Raw genomic sequence first — 25,571 nt, 5'->3', positions numbered from 1 at the left:
CCTCGGGCCGTCTACCATCAATGGCTCTACCCGGCACCGAGCTTGCGGCCAACACTTGTCCGGAGGCAATTAAGCTTATCGAGCTGTGCCTGGTCTCCAGTTGTCTTGGACCCCCTTGCCACTGGACCAAGACCTTGAACAGCTAAGCCCGTGTGGTTGCCGATGTATAGCGGCCACCCCACGTTAAAAGAGCTCACGCACTGGCATCTTCCACTTGGTCAGTATGAAGTTCGGGACCTGGAACGTCAGGATCCTCACGGACAATCCCAACAGCAACAGGCCAGAACGCCGCACCGCCATAGTTGCCCGGGAACTCGGACGTTTGGACATTGACATCGCCGCCCTAAGCGAGACCCGGCGGGCAGGGGAAGGAACACGGTGGAGGTTACACCTTCTTCTGGAAAAGGAAACCAGAGGCAGAACGCCGCCTTCATGGAGTCGTCTTTGCCGTCAAAAATGAGCTGGTCGACTGCCTGAAAGACTCCCCCCGTGGGGTTAACGAACGCCTCATGACTCTCCGTATCACCCTATCTCGGAACCAATGTGCCACAGTCATCAGTACATACGCCCCAACACTCGATGCAACGGATGAGACAAAAGAGGGATTTTATTCCAATCTCGAGACATCCTTGTCCCGCTTCCCCACGGGCGATAAATTGATCCTCCTGGGTGATTTTAATGTCAGGGTCGGCAAAGACACAGCCCTCAGGGGCGGCGTGATTGGCAGAGAGGGGGTAGGGAAAGCCAACTCCAGCGGTACCCTACTCCTGACAAAATGTCTAGAACATGAACTTCTCATCACCAACACCGTGTTCCGCCAGAGGGACAAATACAAGGCATCGTGGCAACACCCTCGCTCCAAACACTGGCACCTGCTTGACAATGTCAGCGCTCGAGCCAGGGATCGCAAGGATGTGTGCATCACCCGCGCCATGACAGGAGCTGACGACTGCTGGACGGACCGTCTAATTCGATCCATCATCAACATTAACGTAGCCCCAGCTAAGAGAGCCCTATACAGCCAGCGCCTCACAGCCAATCTGGCGTGCCTTGATGACCCTGAGATGCTGAATCCCCATAACGCTTGGTCTGTCCTCCAGGCCTCTATAACCAGTGTCTGTGAAGAGACACTTGGTCACTCAACCAGAAAACATCAGGACTGGTTTGATGAAAATGATCAGGAGATCGAAGAACTAATAGATCGCAAGCGCAAAGCACTTCTGAGCCTCAACAACAGCCCAACTTGGAAGCTGCAAAACAACATTACAGACGGCTGAAGGCTGAGGTCCAACAAAAAACCCGGGACCTAAAGAACAGGTGGTGGATGGAGAAAGCACAGGAGATACAACGACTGGTTGACAGCCACGATATGCGCGGATTCTTCACTGCAGTCAAGGCCACCTACGGTCCAAACTCCCAAGGTCACACCCCACTCCTGGCCAAGAACGGGGAAACACTCATCAAGGACACCGAGGCTGTCAGGGCCCGATGGAAGGAGCACTTTGAAGAGCTCCTCAATCGAGACTCTGCCTTTGACTCGAGTGTTCTCGATTCCATCCCGCAGCATGCGACCGGCCATCAACTCAGTGAAACTCCAACGTTGCACGAGGTAGGCAAAGCCATAAAACAGCTTAACAATAACAACGCTACGGGTGCGGATGGAATCCCTGCTGAGGCGCTAAAATATGGCGGGGAGGCACTGTTGGCGTGGATACATGATCTCATCTCTCTCATCTGGAGGGAGGAGAGCATGCCGGGAGATCCGAGAGATGCAGTGAGAGATGGGTGACCACATCACCCAGAAGGACAAGGGCAGAATGTGCACAGGAACAGAGTTACCTCCAAGTTACACACTATCCGGACACATCAGCGATTATTCATTGTCGCCGGGTCAAAATCACGGAATGTCCTGATTATCCGTTTCTGTTCTAACAGTTTTATTAATTCCGCTCTCTTCTCAAATCCAGATATTTCCCACCCACCAGTCACCAGCTGATACACCTGGCCACTGCCACATTCACCATTTCTGAAAACCCATTGTTGTTCATCGGTTCAGATCGTGACCTTCCCTTCCCTTCTCCCTGAACTCACCCGAGTGCCCCAGGAACATGAACCCTTCTCTTCCCTTCTCCCTGAACTCACCCTAGTGCCCCAGGAACATGAACCCTTCCCTTCCCTTCTCCCTGAACTCACCCTAGTGCCCCAGGAACATGAACCCTTCCCTTCCCTTCTCCCTGAACTCACCCTAGTGCCCCAGGAACATGAACCCTTCCCTTCCCTTCTCCCTGAACTCACCCTAGTGCCCCAGGAACATGAATCCTTCCCTTCTCCCTGAACTCACCCTAGTGCCCCAGGAACATGAACCCTTCCCTTCCCTTCCCCCTGAACTCACCCTAGTGCCCCAGGAACATGAACCCTTCCTTCCCTTCCCCCTGAACTCACCCTCGTGCCCCAGGAACATGAACCCTTCCCTCCTGCTCCAGCCCTGCAGCCCCACATTGACCTGCCTTATATTTCACTCCAGAAGAGCCCAGTTGTAACTAATCCAGAGATCACCACCTTGAGGACTTGTTTTTATTCAGTCTGGTGATTAAATTCCTTTATAACCGTATTTATTTCCGTGTTAATGGATCTGACCATGGATAGTTCCTGCTCTCCTTTCCTTCCCAGAGATGGCCTACCCATCCGTGAAGTTCTTTCCTCTCTCGCGGGAGGTGGGGTGGGGGGAACTCGCCATTCGAGAGTCTGTCTATTCTGCTGACTTTAGAACCAGTCCCTCCTCCCCCATCAGTACAACAGCGGTTAGCTCTGGAATCGAGCATTTCCCGAATGTTACGATCAACTCTCCACATCAGGTGTGACACAGACAGCTGCCCAGGGAAATCCAGTGAGTCCCGCTGATCTCCACAACCCAGTTCCAGACGGGCTCCCGTCGGCCGAGACTGCGCACTGGGAGTGCCCATTGGTGAGATTTACTCACAGCGCAGGCCCAAACCAGCCTTATTCCTGAGGTAGGGAATATTCTGCAGGGAAATGTGGAGTGGGTGATCATTGATAAATGTCTGACAGCATTGTATTATTTTATTTATAGACGTGTTGATTGGTATTTTATGAAAATGATATCTGTCCAATATAAAATATACAGCTGGGTGTGATTTCTCTGGTCTCTATGGGCAGTGATGCTGTCGTGTGTCCATGGAGATGTGACCTGGTTAGGGTGAGAGAGGGTGAAATGCACAAGAGGCCAGAGTCGGAGGAACAGAGAAATCTTGGTGGTGGGGGATTGTAGGCCTCGAATATGTTACAGAGACTGGGAGGGCCGAGACCATGAATGGGGTTTAAACGTGGATGAGAGTTTTAAGTCGGAGGAGCTAGGGGACCGGGAGACACTGTTGGTTCACAAGGACAGGAATGATCGGTGAGCAGGGTTTTGATGAACTGACGTTTACGGTGGGTGAAAGGAGCAAAGTCTGCCCGGAGAGCATTGGAACATCGAGCATACAGGGATAGAAACATGGGTGATGTTTCAGCAGCACATGGGCTGAGCAGGGAGAATGATGGGCGATGTTACCGAGGAGGGAGTAGGGGGACTTTGTGAGGAGGGGATCGGGTCGGAAGCTCAGCTTGGTGACACACAGAACACTGAGATTGTGAACAATCCGAGACAATGGCTGGGACGGGAATAGAATTTTCTAAGAGATTGTATAAAATGTATTCCCTGTATCAGAAGGTGTTGCTGCCAATGGACGGCTGAATATACAGATAGGAATTTGCAGTGAATCGGGGAGAGTTCTGGTAATTGAGGAGGGAAGGGTTGAGTGTGCTGGGGCAACAGGTGAGAGTAATGATATAAATAGTTAGTTGGTTTATTTTAGGTATTCCGTGTGAGGGTATTGAACTTCCTGCATTGTAGCCATGAAATGGAGATATATTTCTGGCACTGATACGTTCTGCCACCTCTCCCCACTCGCGGATTGCCTGGATATATTTATTGCCGCTTGGTAGACAGAAGAAGTCCCTATTCCTGGTGACCACCCCCTGTAAAACCTCGAATCAATGTGCGGAAACAGGCAGCCTTTGCGGGGTCTGCTGTGCCGGCCATTGGCCACAATCTTCACTTACAGTTGCCCACAGCCAAAGTGCTCCTCCACTTTGAGCTGTAAGTTGCCATTATTTGGCGCCAGCAATGGTGAAATTGACGGCCATCATTCTGCGAGCGGCCAGTGCGCAGCGCAAGTGGTGCCGACAACCCGCTTATTTTATTTAAATTAAAGGGACTGGCGCATTGAGGCTTTGCTTGTGACCACGTGACTTTGTGCGTGTTCAAAGAACGCTGCCCATTCTAAACACAAAGCAATTTCTACCCCATTAGCATTTCTGTCAAAAAAAGGGCCTACACCTGCTCCTATTTCTTATGTTTAATAAATCTCCGGGAGAAGGAGTCGCTTCACACTGACCGGTTCCTGCGGCCTGAGCACTTTCCCGAGGAGCAGGTTCTTCAATCTGACTTTGTTTGTTTGATGAATTCCCCATCTCTGTTCATTTGTTATCTGAAAAACATTTCATTCCAGGTTATAGCAGAGTGTAAAGTCCCTCATCACTGGTACCTTTCTAGTAAATATCTTCCACACCCTCTCCAAGGCCTGGACATCCTTCCTGAAGTGTGGTGTCCAGAATTGAACACAACACGCCAGATGAGGCCTAACCAGTGTTTGTAAAGATTTGACATAACCTTCTTGATTTTTTACTCCATTAATAAAGCCAAAGACTCCACACACATTTTTAACAGGCTTCTCACCTTGTCATGCCACAGTAAACCATTTGGGTACAAGAACATGGAGTAAATTAGCAAGAGACATAAAAATATATTATAAATGTTTCTATAGATATGTAAATAGGAAGAGATTAGTGAACGTGAAAATGGCCCATTAGAGGCAGAGACAGGAGAAATTATAATGAACAATAAGGAAATGGCAGACATTAAACAAATACTTCGTATCTGTCTTCACAGCAGAAGACACAAAAAACATTCTGGAAATAATGGGGAACCAAGGGTCTGGAGAGAATGAGGAACTTAAAGAAATCAGTATAAGTAAAGACATCGTACTGGAGAAATTAATGGGACAAAGTGACGACAAATCCCTTGGACCCGACGACCTGCATCCTAGGATTTTACAAGAGATAGTGGATGCACTGGTATTAATCTTACACAATTCCCTCGATTCTAGAACAGCTTCCAAGGTTTGGAAGGTAGCAAACATAAACCCGCTGTTTCAGAAAGGAGGAATAGAGAAAACAGGGAACTATAGGCCAGTTAGCCTGACAATTGTAGTCGGCAAAATGCTAGAGTCTATTATGAGGGACGTGGTAACAGGGCACTTAGAACATCATATTATAAGGCAAAGTCAACATGGTTTGATGAAAGGGAAATCGTGTTTGACAAAGCTGCTGAGTTTTTTGAAGATGTAACTAGTAGGATGGCTAACGGGGAACCAGTGGATGTGGTGTATTTGGATTTTCAAAAAGCATTCGATAAGGTGCCACACAAGAGGTGATCACACAAAATCAGGACTCATGGGATTGGGGGTAATATATGAGCATGGATTGAGGATTGGTGAATAGACAGAAAGCAGAGATTACGAATCAACTCGACTTATTCGAGTTAGCAGACTCTAACTAGCGGGGTACCTTAAGCATCAGTGCTTGGGCCTCAGCTAGTTCCAATCAATATTAATGACTTAGATGAAGGGACTGAGTATAACATATCCAAGTTTGCTGATGAAACAATGTTAGGTGAGAAAGTAAGATGCAGAGAGGCTGCAGAGAGATATAGACAGGTTGACTGAGTGGGCAAGAACATGGCAAATGGAACACAAAGTGGGGAAGTTGAAGTTATCCACTTTGGTGGGAAAAACAAAAAGTTGAATATGTTTTGGAATGGCAAGAGACTGGGAAATGTTTGCATTCAGAGTGTACTTGTACATGAATCACAGAACGTTAACATGCAGGTACAGCTAGCAATTAGGAAACAAATGGTGTGTTAGCTTTTGTTACAAAAGAGAAATGAAGTCTTACCACAATTATACAGGGCATTGGTGTGGCAACACCTGGAGTACGGTGTACAGTCTGATCTCCTTACCCAGGGAAAGACAGACTTGAATTAGAGGAAGTATAACTAAGGTTCATTAGACTGGTTCATGGTGTCAGGGGATTGTCCAATGAGGAGAGATTGAGTCGACTAGTTCTCGAGAAGAATGAGAGGTGATCTCATTGAAACATGTACAATTCTTAAGGGGTTTGACAGGGTTAATGGTAAGATGTTTCCTCTGGCTGGGGAATCTAGAACACGGGGTCACAGTCTCAAAATAAGGGTTTGCCGATTTAGGACTGAGACGACAAGTCAGTTCTTCACTCAAAGGGTTATGCATCTTTGGAATTCTCCACCCCAGAGAGCTGTGGATGCTCAGTTGTATATTCAAGACAAAGATCAATAATTTTTTTGAAAACAAAGCGAATTAAGGGATATGGAGAGAGTGCGGGAAGGTGGAGTTGAGGTCGGAGATCAGACATGATCTCGTTACACCTCACATCTCTCATTTAAAAGTCTTGCTCTCGATCGTCTACCCAAGTACCAAAAAAGTTATTCCCGATATTTCTTCACTACATTCCATCCTCTGCACTGAACGACCTCTCATCCTCGGTGATATCAACCACCATTTCAATTCATCATGCACTCACTCCTCTGGGTTCATTAGCCTCCCATCCTCCCTTAATCTCTCCCTCCACATAAACTCCCCAACCCATATTCACAGCCACCCCTCCATCGTGTCAATCACAGATAAGGTCTCTCTGACCACTTCCTTGTATCACTCACCACCCACATAAGCCTTCCAACCTTCCCCCATTCCGACCTCCTTCTGTGTCTGCCCCTGGGAAAAACTCCCTCTCAACTCACTTACAACTGCACTTATCAAATCCCAACTGTCCAGCCTTGGGCCCTCCATTCACCATGATATTTCTGCAGCTACTGATTTGCTCAATAACACTCACCACCACCATGTTAAATCACTGACTCTCTCACCCTTGCCGTTCCCCCTGGTACAGCCCTGATCTTCACTCCCGTCAATCCAGGGGACGCAGACATGAAAGGCTATGGAGGACAACTGGTTTCGCCATTCACCAGCAGATCCGGCATGACAACAGAAAGCATTATTTGGTCCTGCTCTCGTCTGCCAAAACTGCTCACTATTCCAGAATCATTCTGAAGTGTAAAGATAAACCCCGGCTTCTATTCTCCACTGCGAACCGTCTTTTTAAACCCCTCTCCCCAGTCTCCACCCTCACCTCCAACAATAAGTGTGAGGTCATCTTTGTCTCTAAGACTGAGACCATCCGTTCGCTGCCTCTCCTCTTCCTTCCCCGAGCCCACCGGGCCAAACTTCCCGAGGATCCCCTCTGCCCTAGCCCTGAACTCACATCTATCTCCAGTTTCTCTCCGATCTCCTCTCATGACCTGTCCATGAGACCCACTCCCTGCTCGCTTGACCTTATTCTCACTAAACTGCTGACCACACAACTTCCTTTTCTGGCTCCCATGTTAGCTGACATTGTTACCGGTTCTTTCTCCTCAGGTACTGTCCCCCTCTCCCTCAAATCTGCCGTCATCACCCTCTCCTCAAAAAACAACCCCAGACCGCTCCGTCCTTGCAAACTGTCACCCCATCTCCAACCTCCCTTTCCTCTCCAAAGTCCTTGAACATGTTGTCGCTTCCTAAATCTGTGCCCATCTTTCTGGCAATTCCATGTGTGAATCCCCACAAACCAGTTTACACACCTGCCACAGTACTGCACCGGCTTTCATTAAAGTCAAAAATGACATCCTTCGTGACTGTGACAAAGACAAACCATCCCTCTTAACTGGTCTGCAGCCATTGACACGGTTCACCACTCTATATTTCTCCAACCCCACTCCACCGTCGTCCAGCTGGGTGGGACTGCGCTCGCCTGATTCCATTCTTATCTATCGAATATAGCCAGAGAATCACCTGCAACGGCTGCTCTTCCCACCCTGCAGCGTTACCTCTGGTGTGCCCCAAGGATCTTACCTTGGCCTCCTCCTATTTCTCATCCACATGTCCGCTGACAACATCCAGCTCCACTCCACGAACACTTCTCTCCACTCCTCCACGGTCTCCAAATTGTCAGAGAGCAGAAATTTTCTCCAATTGAATATTGGGAAGATCAAAGCCATTGTTTGTGGTTCCCGCCTCAACCTCCACTCCCTAGCTACTGACTCCATCCCTCTCCCAAACTTCCGTCTGAGGATTAACCACTCTTCGCAACCTTGGTGTCATATTTGACCCTGAAATGAGCTTTCGACCACATCTCCGAAGCATAACTAAGACCGCCTATTTCCACCATCGCAACATCGTCCGTCTCCGCCCTTGCCTCAGATCATCTGCTGCTGAAGCCCTCATCAATGCCTATGTCATGTCTAGATTTGACTATGTCAATGCACTCCAGGCTGGTTTCCTACATTCGAACCTAGGTAAGCTAGAAGTGATCGAAAACTCGGCTGCCCGTGTCCTGATTTGCGCCAAGTCCCGCTCACCCATCACCCCTGTGTTCGCTGACCTACAATGGTGCCCGGTTAAGCAACGCCCCGATTTCAAAATTCTCATCCTTGTTTTGAAATCCTTCCATGGCCTCACTCCTCCCTATCTCTAATCTCCTCCAGCCACACAACACCACCCCCTCCCAGAGATGTGTGCAGTCCTCGAATACTGCCCTCTTGAGCATCCCTGATTATAATCGCTCAACATTGGTGGCCGTGCCTTCTGTTGCCTAGGCCCTAAGCTCTGGAATTCCCTGCCTAAACCTTTCCGCCTCTCTACCTCTCTTTCCTCCTTTAAAGACGCTCCTTACAACCTACCTCTTTGACCAAGCTTTTGGTCACCTGCCCTAATTTCTCCTTATGAGGCTTGGTGTCAAATGTTTTATTTCAGAATACTCCTGTGAAGTGCCTTGGGACATTCCACTACATTAAAGGTGCTCTATAAATACAGGTTGTTATTGAATGGTGGAGCAGGCTCGAAGGGCCAAATGGCCGACGACAGCTCCTACTTCTTCTGTTTTCATGAGGAAGGGAAGAGTCAGAGATGGACCATGTGCATGTGCAGGAAGTGTGGAAATTGGAAGCAAAGTCAATGAAAAGTTCTCGTTCAGGACAAGAACAGGAAACGGCACCGATAGTCATCAATGTACCGGAATAAGAGATGAGGGAGGGGACTGGTCGCCTGTCACTTTAAGGCACCACTCCACTCCCACACTGACCCCTCAGTCTTCAGTCTCCTCCACTGTTCCAACAAATGCTCAACCTCAGCTGGAGGAACAGCACCTCATCTTTCGTTTAGGCACTTTACAGCCTTCTGGATTCAACATCCAGTTCAACAATTTCAGACCATAACCTCGGAGTTTATTTTTTCAGATGGCAGCAGTTGATGTTTCTGCTATTCACATTTACACCATTTCTAGATTTATCTTTTGTTTCTTTACTTGTCATGTCTCATTGTGCTGGACTCCTCCAACAGAGGAAGAATTGTTTCAATCTATCTACCCCACTAAATCATTTAATCATTTTAAACAGCTCAATTAGACCCCCCTTGATCATCTATATTCAGCAGAATAAAAGCCTGGTCTACGCAACCTGTCCTCATATTTGAAGCTTTTAGCCCCGGTATCATTCCGATAAACTTGCTCCAAGGACAATTGATCTTCCGTGAGGGGCGGTGCTCATAACTGAACATGAGGAGCAAGATTCTCTGTTCAACATGTATTGAGTCAGACGACACCGATTTTGGAAAAGTAGTATTAAACTAGGGCAAGAGGAAGTCTTACACATGATGTGTATCGACATAACTGACTGCTCAGAAACAACAGGTTCCGACTCCTGGACTGCCGAATACATAGACAGAGTTTACACTGAATGTCGCATGGTCGTTCAGTTATAAATTGTGCCAACGCCTCTTGTCCTGAGATCTGATAGATTGTTACCCTGGCGATAGAGGAAATCGCTCACCGAAAATAACTGAAAACGGAAATAACAAAACAACCATCACATGTTCCGAGTTTAGTTAAGAACATTAACCCTGTACATACAGGCAATATTTCTGACCATGAAGCTGCGATTCCAATAACAGACTGTTACACCACTCGACCCGACACTGTGGATTTACTGAATGCACCGTCAGTTCCGCCTGTACAGAGTATTAAGCAATGCCGCATCTACAGAAATACATCGGTAAAATAGTAGAATTGTTGGAAATCGACCCCGTCACCTCTGAAAATCTACTTGTCTTAAACCATCTAAACCCGTTACTGTTAATGAATTATATACGTCTACATTACCTGCATTGTGTGACCAACGAGAAACGTTACTCTCACAACACAAAATAATTAATTGGAAGGAAATTTACAAATCTATATTAAAATAAAGTTTACGTATCATTTTATCACAAAATGATAATCATTTAATTCAACTGCCATTGCCAAATTCAGAAATGGATTTTTCTGATAGGAAACAACGAAGTACAACCCAGCATCCAGTTCAGAACTGTAAGATTATTTATTGACAGTTGGATATTTAGAGATCAGTGTTTGGGCCTCAGCTATTTAAATTGATATTAATGATTTAGATGAATGGATGAGTGCAATGGATCCAAATTTGTTGCCGATACAAAGCTAGGTGGGAAAGTTGTAAGGTGGACACAAAGAGCCTGCAAAGAGATATAGACAGGTTAAGTGAGTGTGGCCAATAAGGTGGCAGATGGCTTGGGTGAGATTACACTGGAGTTTATGAACAATTTTGGTCTCCTGAGCTGAGAAAGAATATACGTGCCGTAGAGGCGGTGCAATGAAGGTTCACTACATGGATCCCTGGGATGAGAAAGTTGTCCTACGAGGAGGGATTGAGTAGACTGGACCTATACTCTGTGGAGGTTAGAAGGAGATGTGATGTAATTGAAACATACAAGATACTGTGGTGGATTGACAGGGTAGATGCTGAAAGATTGTTTCCCTGGTTGGTGAGTCTGGAACGAGGGGGCATAGTCCCAGGATAAAGGGTCGGCCATTTAAGACTAAGATGAGGAGGAATTCCTTCAATCAAAGGGTTGTGATTCTTTGGAATTCTCTACCCAAACGGCTGTGGATGCAGAGTCGTTGAGCATATATTGAAGGCCGAGACAGATAAATATTTGGACTCTAGGGGAATCAAGGGATACAGGGATTGGTGGGAACGTGGACTTGAGGTCAAAGATCAGCTGTTTGACCTCACTGGGCCCCCGGGTTACACACTGTCTGATCTCACTGGGCCCACCCCCGGGTTACACACTGTCTGATCTCACTGGGACCACCCCCGGGTTACACACTGTCTGATCTCACTGGGCCCACCCCCGGGTTACACACTGTCTGATCTCACTGGGCCCACCCCCGGGTTACACAGTGTCTGATCTCACTGGGCCCACCCCCGGGTTACACACTGTCTGATCTCACTGGGCCCACCCCCGGGTTACACAGTGTCTGATCTCACTGGGCCCACCCCCGGGTTACACACTGTCTGATCTCACTGGGTCCACCCCCGGGTTACACACTGTCTGATCTCACTGGGCCCACCCCCGGGTTACACACTGTCTGATCTCACTGGGCCCACCCCCGGGTTACACACTGTCTGATCTCACTGGGCCCACCCCCGGGTTACACAGTGTCTGATCTCACTGGGCCCACCCACAGGTTACACACTGTCTGATCTCACTGGGCCCACCCCCGGGTTACACACTGTCTGATCTCACTGGGCCCACCCCCGGGTTACACAGTGTCTGGGCCCACTGATAGTTTCACTAACTCCCACATGTCCCAAACCCCCAGCTCCGGGCCTGTGTTAAGTTCGGTGTTTGCCCTCACAGTAAAATCCCGGCCCCCCGCCTGAGATTGCACACTGTGAGCGGTGCGGCCGGAAATGCGCCACTTTCTCCGCCGGCTGCAGACTGAGCCCCCGCCCTCCATCCCCGGACCGGGCCCTGTATTGTGAGCCGGCTCAGCACATTCCCCGGGATGTGATGCTGACAGTAAGCGGCCCGCTTTCCCCGCTCAGTTACAGCCCCTTACTGTTAGTTTACAGTCCCTGGGTGTGTGATAGAAAGCCTCAGACCTGACACTGCCGCATGTTGAGGCCGGCAGACGGAGCTGCGCCATTGTCCCCGCTGTTCCAGCCCGTGTGCGATACAAAGTCTGGGGCTGAGCCGTCAGCTCAACACAGCCCCGTTCCCCCAGTGAGAAAGCGGGCCCGGCAACCCGGGCAACGCTCCTGTTCCTCACATCACTCACATACCGGCCCCCCCCCAGTAACCCTCCTGTTCCTCACATACTGGCCCCGCCCCAGTAACCCTCCTGTTCCTCACATCACTCACATACCGGCCCCCCCCCAGTAACCCTCCTGTTCCTCACATCACTCACATAGCGGCCCCGCCCCAGTAACCCTCCTGTTCCTCACATATCGGCCCCCCCCCAGTAACCCTCCTGTTCCTCACATATCGGCCCCACCCCAGTAACCCTCCTGTTCCTCACATACCGGCCCCACCCCAGTAACCCTCCTGTTCCTCACATCACTCACATACCGGCCCCGCCCCAGTAACCCTCCTGTTCCTCACATCACTCACATACCGGCCCCGCCCCAGTAACCCTCCTGTTCCTCACATATCGGCCCCACCCCAGTAACCCTCCTGTTCCTCACATACTGGCCCCGCCCCAGTAACCCTCCTGTTCCTCACATCACTCACATAGCGGCCCCGCCCCAGTAACCCTCCTGTTCCTCACATATCGGCCCCACCCCAGTAACCCTCCTGTTCCTCACATATCGGCCCCACCCCAGTAACCCTCCTGTTCCTCACATCACTCACATACCGGCCCCGCCCCAGTAACCCTCCTGTTCCTCACATACTGGCCCCACCCCAGTAACCCTCCTGTTCCTCACATACCGGCCCCGCCCCAGTAACCCTCCTGTTCCTCACATATCGGCCCCACCCCAGTAACCCTCCTGTTCCTCACATCACTCACATATCGGCCCCACCCCAGTAACCCTCCTGTTCCTCACATACTGGCCCCGCCCCAGTAACCCTCCTGTTCCTCACATCACTCACATACCGGCCCCACCCCAGTAACCCTCCTGTTCCTCACATCACTCACATATCGGCCCCACCCCAGTAACCCTCCTGTTCCTCACATCACTCACATATCGGCCCCACCCCAGTAACCCTCCTGTTCCTCACATCACTCACATATCGGCCCCACCCCAGTAACCCTCCTGTTCCTCACATACCGGCCCCACCCCAGTAACCCTCCTGTTCCTCACATCACTCACATACCGGCATCGCCCCAGTAACCCTCCTGTTCCTCACATACCGGCCCCGCCCCTAGTAACCCTCCTGTTCCTCACATCACTCACATACCGGCATCGCCCCAGTAACCCTCCTGTTCCTCACATCCCGCCCCCTCCCAGTAACCCTCCTGTTCCTCACATACCGCCCCCCCCCCCCAATAACCCTCCTGTTCCTCACATCACTCACATACGGGCCCCACCCCAGTAACCCTCCTGTTCCTCACATACCGGCCCCCCCCCAGTAACCCTCCTGTTCCTCACATACCGGCCCCACCCCAGTAACCCTCCTGTTCCTCACATCACTCACATACCGGCCCCCCCCCCAGTAACCCTCCTGTTCCTCACATACCGGCCCCACCCCAGTAACCCTCCTGTTCCTCACATACCGGCCCCACCCCAGTAACCCTCCTGTTCCTCACATACCAGCCCCACCCCAGTAACCCTCCTGTTCCTCACATCACTCACATACCGGCCCCACCCCAGTAACCCTCCTGTTCCTCACATACTGGCCCCACCCCAGTAACCCTCCTGTTCCTCACATACCGGCCCCACCCCAGTAACCCTCCTGTTCCTCACATACCAGCCCCACCCCAGTAACCCTCCTGTTCCTCACATCACTCACATACCGGCCCCACCCCAGTAACCCTCCTGTTCCTCACATACTGGCCCCGCCCCAGTAACCCTCCTGTTCCTCACATACCAGCCCCACCCCAGTAACCCTCCTGTTCCTCACATCACTCACACACCGGCCCCGCCCCAGTAACCCTCCTGTTCCTCACATCACTCACATACCGGCCCCACCCCAGTAACCCTCCTGTTCCTCACATACCGGCCCCACCCCAGTAACCCTCCTGTTCCTCACATACCGGCCCCACCCCAGTAACCCTCCTGTTCCTCACATACCGGCCCCACCCCAGTAACCCTCCTGGTCCTCACATCACTCACATACCAGCCCCGCCCCAGTAACCCTCCTGGTCCTCACATCACTCACATACCGGCCCCGCCCCAGTAACCCTCCTGTTCCTCACATCACTCACATACCGGCCCCGCCCCAGTAACCCTCCTGTTCCTCACATCACTCACATATCAGCCCCGCCCCAGTAACCCTCCTGTTCCTCACATCACTCACATACCGGCCCCGCCCCAGTAACCCTCCTGTTCCTCACATCACTCACACCGCCCCCCCCTCCCCCAGTAACCCGGGCAACACTCATGTTCCTCACCGTCACTCACACAGCAGACGGCCCAAGGGGCAAACCCCGCCTCGGGTATCATCCTGGTAAACCTCCTCTGTACGCTCGCCAACGCCTTGGCATTCTTCCGAATGTGTGCTGCTCAGAATTGTACACAATACTCCAGCCTCACTACTGATGTGTAATGGGTTAGCATTGAACTCCGTGGTTTTATATTCACTGCCCATTTACAATGCGCAGGATCCCATACACTCTCTTAAATGCCTCATCAGCTTACCCTTCCATCTTCAAACATTTGTTAATATTCATGCCCAGGTCTCTCTGCTCTTACATCCCCGCAAAATAGTCCCGTTTGCATTATACTGCCTCTCCATGTTGTTCTTCTCAAAGTGTCTCACTTCACACTGAGCTATAATAAATTGCATCTGCCATGTTTCAGTCCAGTTCACCAGTCTCTGTCTGTGCCTTTCTAAAGTCTGCTGCTATCCTGATCACCATTTACTACAATCAAGTTTCTCGAAGGTCCACTCCCTACAGCGAAGGCCAGGTCATTTCAAATATAAACAGAAAAGCAAAGGTCACAATTCTGACACCTGGTTGACCCAATGCATACTTCGCCACAGTCAGAAAAACACCCGTCCACCACTGCTCTCTACCCCCTGTCCCTCAGCTAATTACATATCCAAGTTACCACTGTCCTTTTCACACGACGCTCTTCAATGTTACAAACATGTCTATTATGTGATACTTTATCAAATGACTTTTGAAAGTTCAGATACACCACATCTACTGCACTAACCTAAACACTGAGAGACCTCAATTACTCGAAAAACACACAATTCAATGTGACTGTGTGTTCAGAAACAGAAACTGATCTTATTTCATGTCCCACTGCACGACCTCTTGCTGGATAATTGTGCTCGGTGGTCAGACTCTCTCATTCTCATCAGTTCCTGCCTTACCTTGTAATCTTTGTGTACTGTCCACAGACCAGTGTGTAGCTGAGTCAATGGGGCTCTCTCTGACCTTTCCCCACAGGACCAGTGTGTATCTGAGTCAATGAGACTCTCTCTGACCTTTCCCCACAGGACCAGTGTGTACCTGAGTCAATGGGACTCTCTGACATTTCCCCACAGGACCAGTGTGTATCTGAGTCAATGGAACTCTCTCTGACCTTTGCCCCCACGACCAGTGTGTGTCGGAGTCAATGGAACTCTCTCTGACCTTTCTCCCCAGTCCCCCAGGACCAGTGTGGATCTGACTCAATGGAACTCTCTCTGACCTTTCTCCCCAGTCCCCCAGGACCAGTGTGTATCTGACTCAATGGGATTCTCTCTGACCTTTCTCCCCTGTGGATCCATGGAAGCTCTGTGAATCGGAAGAGTTCTCTGTGTTTGGTGCTCTCACAATCCTGGGCTGGTCCACCTGCTGTTGTTCCTCAGTCTACAATCCCGGTTTACTTCCAGCTGCGGACCTTTCTCAATCACTCAGTCATTCACCAGGAGATCTAATTATGGCAGAGCAGAAAATGATACAAATATTAACGGTGTGAAGTAGAATGTCATGTATACATTTCTAACGCTTAATAATACTGAAAGTTCAGGGTTGAGTATTTCTGTAGGATTTTGTCATTTGCCTCAGATCCCCGGCAAGCTCACTGGAGCATCACACAAATCACCAGAGTTCTTGACAAAACTGCGGAATTTACTGTCTATTGTTCAGACAAACCGGCGCTGTGTGATTGGACGAAGCCAGTCCTCCCCAGGTTACACACTGTCTGATCTCACTGGGCCCACCCCCAGGTTACAGTGTCTGATCTCACTGGGCCCACCCCCGGGTTGCACAGTGTCTGATCTCACTGGGCCCACCCCCGGGTTACACACTGTCTGATCTCATTGGGCCCACCCCCGGGTTACACACTGTCTGATCTCACTGGGCCACCCCCGGGTTACACAGTGTCTGATCTCACTGGGCCCACCCCCGGGTTACACACTGTCTGATCTCACTGAGCCCACCCCCGGGTTACACACTGTCTGATCTCACTGGGCCCACCCCCGGGTTACACACTGTCTGATCTCACTGGGCCCACCCCCGGGTTACACACTGTCTGATCTCACTGGACCCACCCCCGGGTTACACACTGTCTGATCTCACTGGGCCCACTCCCGGGTGACAGACTGTCTGATCTCACTGGGCCCACCCCCGGGTTACACACTGTCTGATCTCACTGGGCCCACCCCCGGGTTACACACTGTCTGATCTCACTGGGCCCACCCCCGGGTTACACACTGTCTGATCTCACTGGGTTCACCCCCGGGTTACACACTGTCTGATCTCACTGGGCCCACCCCCGGGTTACACAGTGTCTGATCTCACTGGGCCCACCCCCGGGTTACACTGTCTCATCTCTCTGGGCCCACCCCCGGGTTACACACTGTCTGATCTCTCTGGGCCCACCCCCGGGTTACACACTGTCTGATCTCACTGGGCCCACCCCCGGGTTACACAGTGTCTGGGCCCACTGATAGTTTCACTAACTCCCACATGTCCCAAACCCCCAGCTCCGGGCCTGTGTTAAGTTCGGTGTTTGCCCTGACAGTAAAATCCCGGCCCCCCGCCTGAGATTGCACACTGTGAGCGGTGCGGCCGGAAATGCGCCACTTTCTCCGCCGGCTGCAGACTGAGCCCCCGCCCTCCATCCCCGGACCGGGCCCTGTATTGTGAGCCGGCTCAGCACATTCCCCGGGATGTGATGCTGACAGTAAGCGGCCCGCTTTCCCCGCTCAGTTACAGCCCCTTACTGTTAGTTTACAGTCCCTGGGTGTGTGATAGAAAGCCTCAGACCTGACACTGCCGCATGTTGAGGCCTGCAGACTGAATGTACTATTGTCCCCGCTGTTCCAGCCTGTGTGCGATACAAAGTCTGGGGCTGAGCCGTCCGCTCTCAGTCCGTCAGCTCAACACAGCCCCGTTCCCCCAGTGAGAGAGCGGGCCCGGCAACCCGGGCAACCCTCCTGTTCCTCACATCACTCACATACTGGCCCCGCCCCGGTAACCCTCCTGTTCCTCACATCACTCACATACTGGCCCCGCCCCAGTAACCCTCCTGTTCCTCAGTCACTCACACACCAGCCCCGACCCGGTAACCCGGGCAACCCTCCTATTCCGCACATCACTCACACACCGCCCCCGCCCCAGTAACCCTCCTGTTCCTCATATACTGGCCCCACCCTAGTAACCCTCCTGTTCCTCACATCACTCACATACCGGCCCCGCCCCAGTAACCCTCCTGTTCCTCACATCACTCATATACCGGCCCCGCCCCGCACCAGTAACCCTCCTGTTCCTCACATCACTCACATACCGGCCCCCCCCCAGTAACCCTCCTGTTCCTCACATACCGGCCCCACCCCAGTAACCCTCCTGTTCCTCACATACCGGCCCCGCCCCCCCAGTAACCCTCCTGTTCCTCACATAGCGGCTCCCCCCCCAGTAACCCTCCTGTTCCTCACATACCGGCCCCACCCCAGTAACCCTCCTGTTCCTCACATACCGGCCCCACCCCAGTAACCCTCCTGTTCCTCACATACCGGCCCCACCCCAGTAACCCTCCTGTTCCTCACATACCGGCCCCACCCCAGTAACCCTCCTGTTCCTCACATACCGGCCCCACCCCAGTAACCCTCCTGTTCCTCACATACCGGCCCCACCCCAGTAACCCTCCTGTTCCTCACATACCGGCCCCACCCCAGTAACCCTCCTGTTCCTCACATACCAGCCCCACCCCAGTAACCCTCCTGTTCCTCACATCACTCACATACCGGCCCCACCCCAATAACCCTCCTGTTCCTCACATCACTCACATACCAGCCCCGCCCCAGTAACCCTCCTGTTCCTCACATACCGGCCCCGCCCCAGTAACCCTCCTGTTCCTCACATCACTCACATACCGGCCCCGCCCCAGTAACCCTCCTGTTCCTCACATCACTCACATACCGGCCCCGCCCCGCACCAGTAACCCTCCTGTTCCTCACATACTGGCCCCGCCCCAGTAACCCTCCTGTTCCTCACATACTGGCCCCGCCCCAGTAACCCTCCTGTTCCTCACATACCGGCCCCCCCCCCAGTAACCCTCCTGTTCCTCACATCACTCACATACCGGCCCCCCCCCCAGTAACCCTCCTGTTCCTCACATCACTCACATACCGGCCCCGCCCCAGTAACCCTCCTGTTCCTCACATACCGGCCCCCCCCCAGTAACCCTCCTGTTCCTCACATCACTCACATACCGGCCCCGCCCCAGTAACCCTCCTGCTCCTCACATACTGGCCCCGCCCCAGTAACCCTCCTGTTCCTCACATACCGGCCCCGCCCCAGTAACCCTCCTGTTCCTCACATACCGGCCCCGCCCCAGTAACCCTCCTGTTCCTCACATAGCGGCCCCGCCCCAGTAACCCTCCTGTTCCTCACATAGCGGCCCCGCCCCAGTAACCCTCCTGTTCCTCACATCACTCACATACCGGCCCCGCCCCAGTAACCCTCCTGTTCCTCACATCACTCACATACCGGCCCCACCCCAATAACCCTCCTGTTCCTCACATCACTCACATACCGGCCCCGCCCCAGTAACCCTCCTGTTCCTCACATACCGGCCCCCCCCCAGTAACCCTCCTGTTCCTCACATCACTCACATACCGGCCCCGCCCCAGTAACCCTCCTGTTCCTCACATACTGGCCCCGCCCCAGTAACCCTCCTGTTCCTCACATACCGGCCCCGCCCCAGTAACCCTCCTGTTCCTCACATACCGGCCCCGCCCCAGTAACCCTCCTGTTCCTCACATAGCGGCCCCGCCCCAGTAACCCTCCTGTTCCTCACATAGCGGCCCCGCCCCAGTAACCCTCCTGTTCCTCACATCACTCACATACCGGCCCCGCCCCAGTAACCCTCCTGTTCCTCACATCACTCACATACCGGCCCCACCCCAATAACCCTCCTGTTCCTCACATCACTCACATACCGGCCCCGCCCCAGTAACCCTCCTGTTCCTCACATACCGGCCCCGCCCCAGTAACCCTCCTGTTCCTCACATAGCGGCCCCGCCCCAGTAACCCTCCTGTTCCTCACATCACTCACATACCGGCCCCGCCCCAGTAACCCTCCTGTTCCTCACATCACTCACACCGGCCCCCCCCCCCCAGTAACCCGGGCAACCCTCATGTTCCTCACCGTCACTCACACAGCAGACGGCCCAAGGGGCAAACCCCGCCTCGGGTATCATCCTGGTAAACCTCCTCTGTACGCTCGCCAACGCCTTGGCATTCTTCCGAATGTGTGCTGCTCAGAATTGTACACAATACTCCAGCCTCACTACTGATGTGTAATGGGTTAGCATTGAACTCCGTGGTTTTATATTCACTGCCCATTTACAATGCGCAGGATCCCATACACTCTCTTAAATGCCTCATCAGCTTACCCTTCCATCTTCAAACATTTGTTAATATTCATGCCCAGGTCTCTCTGCTCTTACATCCCCGCAAAATAGTCCCGTTTGCATTATACTGCCTCTCCATGTTGTTCTTCCCAAAGTGTCTCACTTCACACTGAGCTATAATAAATTGCATCTGCCATGTTTCAGTCCAGTTCACCAGTCTCTGTCTGTGCCTTTCTAAAGTCTGCTGCTATCCTGATCACCATTTACTACAATCAAGTTTCTCGAAGGTCCACTCCCTATAGCGAAGGCCAGGTCATTTCAAATATAAACAGAAAAGCAAAGGTCACAATTCTGACACCTGGTTGACCCAATGCATACTTCTCCACAGTCAGAAAAACACCCGTCCACCACTGCTCTCTACCCCCTGTCCCTCAGCTAATTACATATCCAAGTTACCACTGTCCTTTTCACACGACGCTCTTCAATGTTACAAACATGTCTGTTATGTGATACTTTATCAAATGACTTTTGAAAGTTCAGATACACCACATCTACTGCACTAACCTAAACACTGAGAGACCTCAATTACTCTAAAAACACACAATTCAATGTGACTGTGTGTTCAGAGACAGAAACTGATTTTATTTCATGTCCCACTGCACGACCTCTTGCTGGATAATTGTGCTCGGTGGTCAGACTCTCTCATTCTCATCAGTTCCTGCCTTACCTTGTAATCTTTGTGTACTGTCCACAGACCAGTGTGTAGCTGAGTCAATGGGGCTCTCTCTGACCTTTCCCCACAGGACCAGTGTGTATCTGAGTCAATGGGGCTCTCTCTGACCTTTCCCCACAGGACCAGTGTGTATCTGAGTCAATGAGACTCTCTCTGACCTTTCCCCACAGGACCAGTGTGTATCTGAGTCAATGGGGCTCTCTCTGACCTTTCCCCACAGGACCAGTGTGTATCTGAGTCAATGGGACTCTCTCTGACCTTTCCCCACAGGACCAGTGTGTATCTGAGTCAATGGGGCTCTCTCTGACCTTTCCCCACAGGACCAGTGTGTACCTGAGTCAATGGGACTCTCTCTGACCTTTGCCCCCACGACCAGTGTGTGTCGGAGTCAATGGAACTCTCTCTGACCTTTCTCCCCAGTCCCCCAGGACCAGTGTGGATCTGACTCAATGGAACTCTCTCTGACCTTTCTCCCCAGTCCCCCAGGACCAGTGTATATCTGACTCAATGGGATTCTCTCTGACCTTTCTCCCCTGTGGATCCATGGAAGCTCTGTGAATCGGAAGAGTTCTCTGTGTTTGGTGCTCTCACAATCCTGGGCTGGTCCACCTGCTGTTGTTCCTCAGTCTACAATCCCGGTTTACTTCCAGCTGCGGACCTTTCTCAATCACTCCGTCATTCACCGGGAGATCTAATTATGGCAGAGCAGAAAATGATACAAATATTAACGGTGTGAAGTAGAATGTCATGTATACATTACTAACGCTTAATAATACTGAAAGTTCAGGGTTGAGTATTTCTGTAGGATTTTGTCATTTGCCTCAGATCCCCGGCAAGCTCACTGGAGCATCACACAAATCACCAGAGTTCTTGACAAAACTGCGGAATTTACTGTCTATTGTTCAGACAAACCGGCGCTGTGTGATTGGACGAAGCCAGTCCTCCCCGGGTTACACACTGTCTGATCTCACTGGGCCCACCCCCGGGTTACACACTGTCTGATCTCACTGGGCCCACCCCCGGTTTACACAGTGTCTGATCTCACTGGGCCCACCCCCGGGTTACACAGTGTCTGATCTCACTGGGCCCACCCCCGGGTTACACACTGTCTGATCTCATTGGGCCCACCCCCGGGTTACACAGTGTCTGATCCCACTGGGCCCCCGGGTTACACAGTATCTGATCTCACTGGGCCCACCCCCGGGTTACACACTGTCTGATCTCACTGGGCCCACCCCCGGGTTACACACTGTCTGATCTCACTGGGCCCCCGGGTTACACAGTGTCTGATCTCACTGGGCCCACCCCCGGGTTACACACTGTCTGATCTCACTGGGCCCACCCCCGGGTTACACACTGTCTGATCTCACTGGGCCCACCCCCGGGTTACACAGTGTCTGGGCCCACTGATAGTTTCACTAACTCCCACATGTCCCAAACCCCCAGCTCCGGGCCTGTGTTAAGTTCGGTGTTTGCCCTGACAGTAAAATCCCGGCCCCCCGCCTGAGATTGCACACTGTGAGCGGTGCGGCCGGAAATGCGCCACTTTCTCCGCCGGCTGCAGACTGAGCCCCCGCCCTCCATCCCCGGACCGGGCCCTGTATTGTGAGCCGGCTCAGCACATTCCCCGGGATGTGATGCTGACAGTAAGCGGCCCGTTTTCCCCGCTCAGTTACAGCCCCTTACTGTTAGTTTACAGTCCCTGGGTGTGTGATAGAAAGCCTCAGACCTGACACTGCCGCATGTTGAGGCCGGCAGACGGAGCTGCGCCATTGTCCCCGCTGTTCCAGCCCGTGTGCGATACAAAGTCTGGGGCTGAGCCGCCCGCTCTCAGTCCGTCAGCTCAACACAGCCCCGTTCCCCCAGTGAGAGAGCGAGCCCGGCAACCCGGGCAACCCTCCTGTTCCTCACCGTCACTCACACACCGCCCCCGCCCCAGTAACCCAGGCAACCCTCCTGTTCCTCACCGTCACTCACACAGCCGACGGCCCAAGAGGCAAACCCCGCCCACTGGGAATCCCCGGATGCACGGCAGAAGTGGCACTGCGCTTGCGCGGGGGAGCAAGAATAGTTCACTGCAGCGCCGCCAGTGGTGGGAGGACTTCATCGCAACATAGCAACAGGAGGTGACCCTTCAGCATGTTCCACCATTCAACTGGGTCACGGCTGATCTGTCCCTCGACTCCATGGGCCCTCCTTGGTTCCAGAACCTTAATGCCCAACAAACATCCATTGAGCTCAGTTTTGACTTTTTCAAATGAACCCCAAACTCCACAGCTGTTTGGGTGGAGGAAGTTCCAGATTTCCACCAGTACAAAAGCAAAATCCTGCAGAGGCAGGAAATCTGAAATAAACACAGAAAATGAGACGGTGGATATCTGCTGGGCTCTGCCTCAGACTGGAGTCACCTCTTCGATCAAACCCCTTCCAATCTTACAACACAGGAGGCCATTTGGCCCATCCAGCCTGTACCGGTTGGTGAAAAGCTGTCCAAACTCGTCCCACAGCCCAGTGTTTTCCTCTTCAACTACAGGTCCAATTGCTTTTTGAAAGTTCCTCTGGAGTTTGCTTCCATCGGTCTCTCAGGTGGTGCATTCCAGATCTTAAACCTCTGCAGAAAACACATTCTTCTAATTCCCATCCAGTTCTTTTGTCGATTGTTTTAAAACTGTGACCTTTGGTTAACGCCCAACTGATCAGGGGAAACATTTCTTCCGACTTGCTCTATAAAAATCTCTCGCAATTTTGAATAACTCTGTTGGATCTCCCCATAACCGTTACTGCTCTAAAGGCAACAATCCCAACTTATCTAATCTCTCCACATAATTGAAGTCTCGGGTATCATCCTGGTAAACCTCCTCTGTACCCTTGCCAACGCCTTGGCATTCTTCCGAATGTGTGCTGCTCAGAATTGTACACAATACTCCAGCCTCACCACTGATGTGTAATGGGTTAGCATTGAACTCCGTGGTTTTATATTCACTGCCCATTTACAATGCGAAGGATCCCACACACTCTCTTAAATGCCTCATCAGCTTACCCTTCCATCTTCAAACATTTGTTAATATTCATGCCCAGGTCTCTCTGCTCTTACATCCCCGCAAAATAGTCCCGTTTGCATTATACTGCCTCTCCATGTTGTTCTTCCCAAAGTGTCTCACTTCACACTGAGCTATAATAAATTGCATCTGCCATGTTTCAGTCCAGTTCACCAGTCTCTGTCTGTGCCTTTCGAAAGTCTGCTGCTATCCTGATCACCATTTACTACAATCAAGTTTCTTGTCCTCAGCAAACCTCGAAGGTCCACTCCCTACAGCGAAGGCCAGGTCATTTCAAATATAACCAGAAAAGAAACGGTCACAATTGCGACACCTGGTTGACCCAATGCATACTTCTCCAGTCAGAAAAACACACTGCTCTCAGCTAATGACATATCCAAGTTACCACTGTTCCTTTAACACCACGTGCTTCAACGTTACAAACAAGTCCATAATGTGATACTTTATCAAATGGCTTTTGAAAGTTCATTATCAACACATCTACTGCACTAACCTCAACACTGTGAGACCTCATTTACTCTAAAAACACACAATTCAATGTGACTGTGTTCAGAGACAGAAACTGATCTTATTTCATGTCCCACTGCAGGACCTCCTGCTGGATAATTGTGCTCGGTGGTCAGACTCTCCCAATCTCATTCTCATAATTTCCTGCCTTGCCTTTAATCTTTGTGTCCTGTCTACAGGACCAGTGTGTATCTGAGTCAATAGGACTCTCTCTGACCTTTCCCCCCCAGGACCAGTGTGTGTCTGAGTCAATGGGACTCTCTGACCTTTCCCCCCAGGACCAGTGTGTATCGGAGTCAATGGGACTCTCTCTGAGCTTTCGCCCCTGTTGATCTATGGAAGCTCCGTGAATCAGAAGAGTTCTCACAATCCTGGGCTGGTTCACCTGCCGTTGTTCATCAGACTACAATCCCGGTTTACTTCCACCTCTGGAACATCTCAATCACTCCGTCATACATCAGGAGGTCTAATTATGGCAAGGCAGAAAATGAGACAAATATTAACGGTGTGATGTCGAATGTAATGTATACATTTCTAACGCTAAATAATACTGAAAGTTCAGGGTGAGTATTTCTGGAGGATTTTGTCATTTGCCTCAGATCCCCGGCAAGCTCATTGGAGCATCAAACAAATCACCAGAGTTCTTGACAAAAATGCGGAATTTACTATCTATTGTTTAGACAAACCGGCGCTGTGTGATCTGACTAAGCCCATGCTCCCCAGGTTACACACTGTCTGATCTCACTGGGCCCACCCCCGGGTTACACGCTGTCTGATCTCACTGGGCCCACCCCCGGGTTACACAGTGTCTGATCTCACTGGGCCCTGGGTTACACACTGTCTGATCTCACTGGGCCCACCCCCGGGTTACACACTGTCTGATCTCACTGGGGCTAATCCCCGGGTTACACAGTGTCTGATCTCACTGGGACCACCCCCGGGTTACACAGTGTCTGATCTCACTGGGCCCACCCCCAGGTTACACAGTGTCTGATCTCACTGGGCCCACCCCCGGGTTACACACTGTCTGATCTCACTGGGCCCACCCCCAGGTTACACACTGTCTGATCTCACTGGGCCCACCCCCGGGTTACACAGTGTCTGATCTCACTGTGCCCACCCCCGGGTTACACAGTGTCTGATCTCACTGGGCCCACCCCCGGGTTACACACTGTCTGATCTCACTGGGCCCACCCCCGGGTTACACAGTGT

At 51.7% G+C, this 25,571-nt stretch overlaps 1 protein-coding gene across 1 annotated transcript in view; it reads right to left on the bottom strand.

The window, feature by feature from the left end:
• The window catches only part of LOC139242930 (uncharacterized), a 182,256-nt gene that overhangs the window by 152,973 nt on the left and 3,712 nt on the right, over positions 1-25,571 (bottom strand). The window contains 3 exon segments of the mRNA XM_070870567.1: positions 15,969-16,135; positions 21,318-21,484; positions 24,727-24,825. The gene's annotated coding sequence lies outside the window, so the exon portion shown is untranslated.

Source organism: Pristiophorus japonicus, unplaced genomic scaffold (assembly GCF_044704955.1).
Source record: "Pristiophorus japonicus isolate sPriJap1 unplaced genomic scaffold, sPriJap1.hap1 HAP1_SCAFFOLD_154, whole genome shotgun sequence".
NCBI classification, from domain to species: domain Eukaryota; kingdom Metazoa; phylum Chordata; class Chondrichthyes; family Pristiophoridae; genus Pristiophorus; species Pristiophorus japonicus.
Note: the sequence above shows the minus strand (reverse complement) of the source record. Positions and strands in the feature narration are given on the sequence as shown.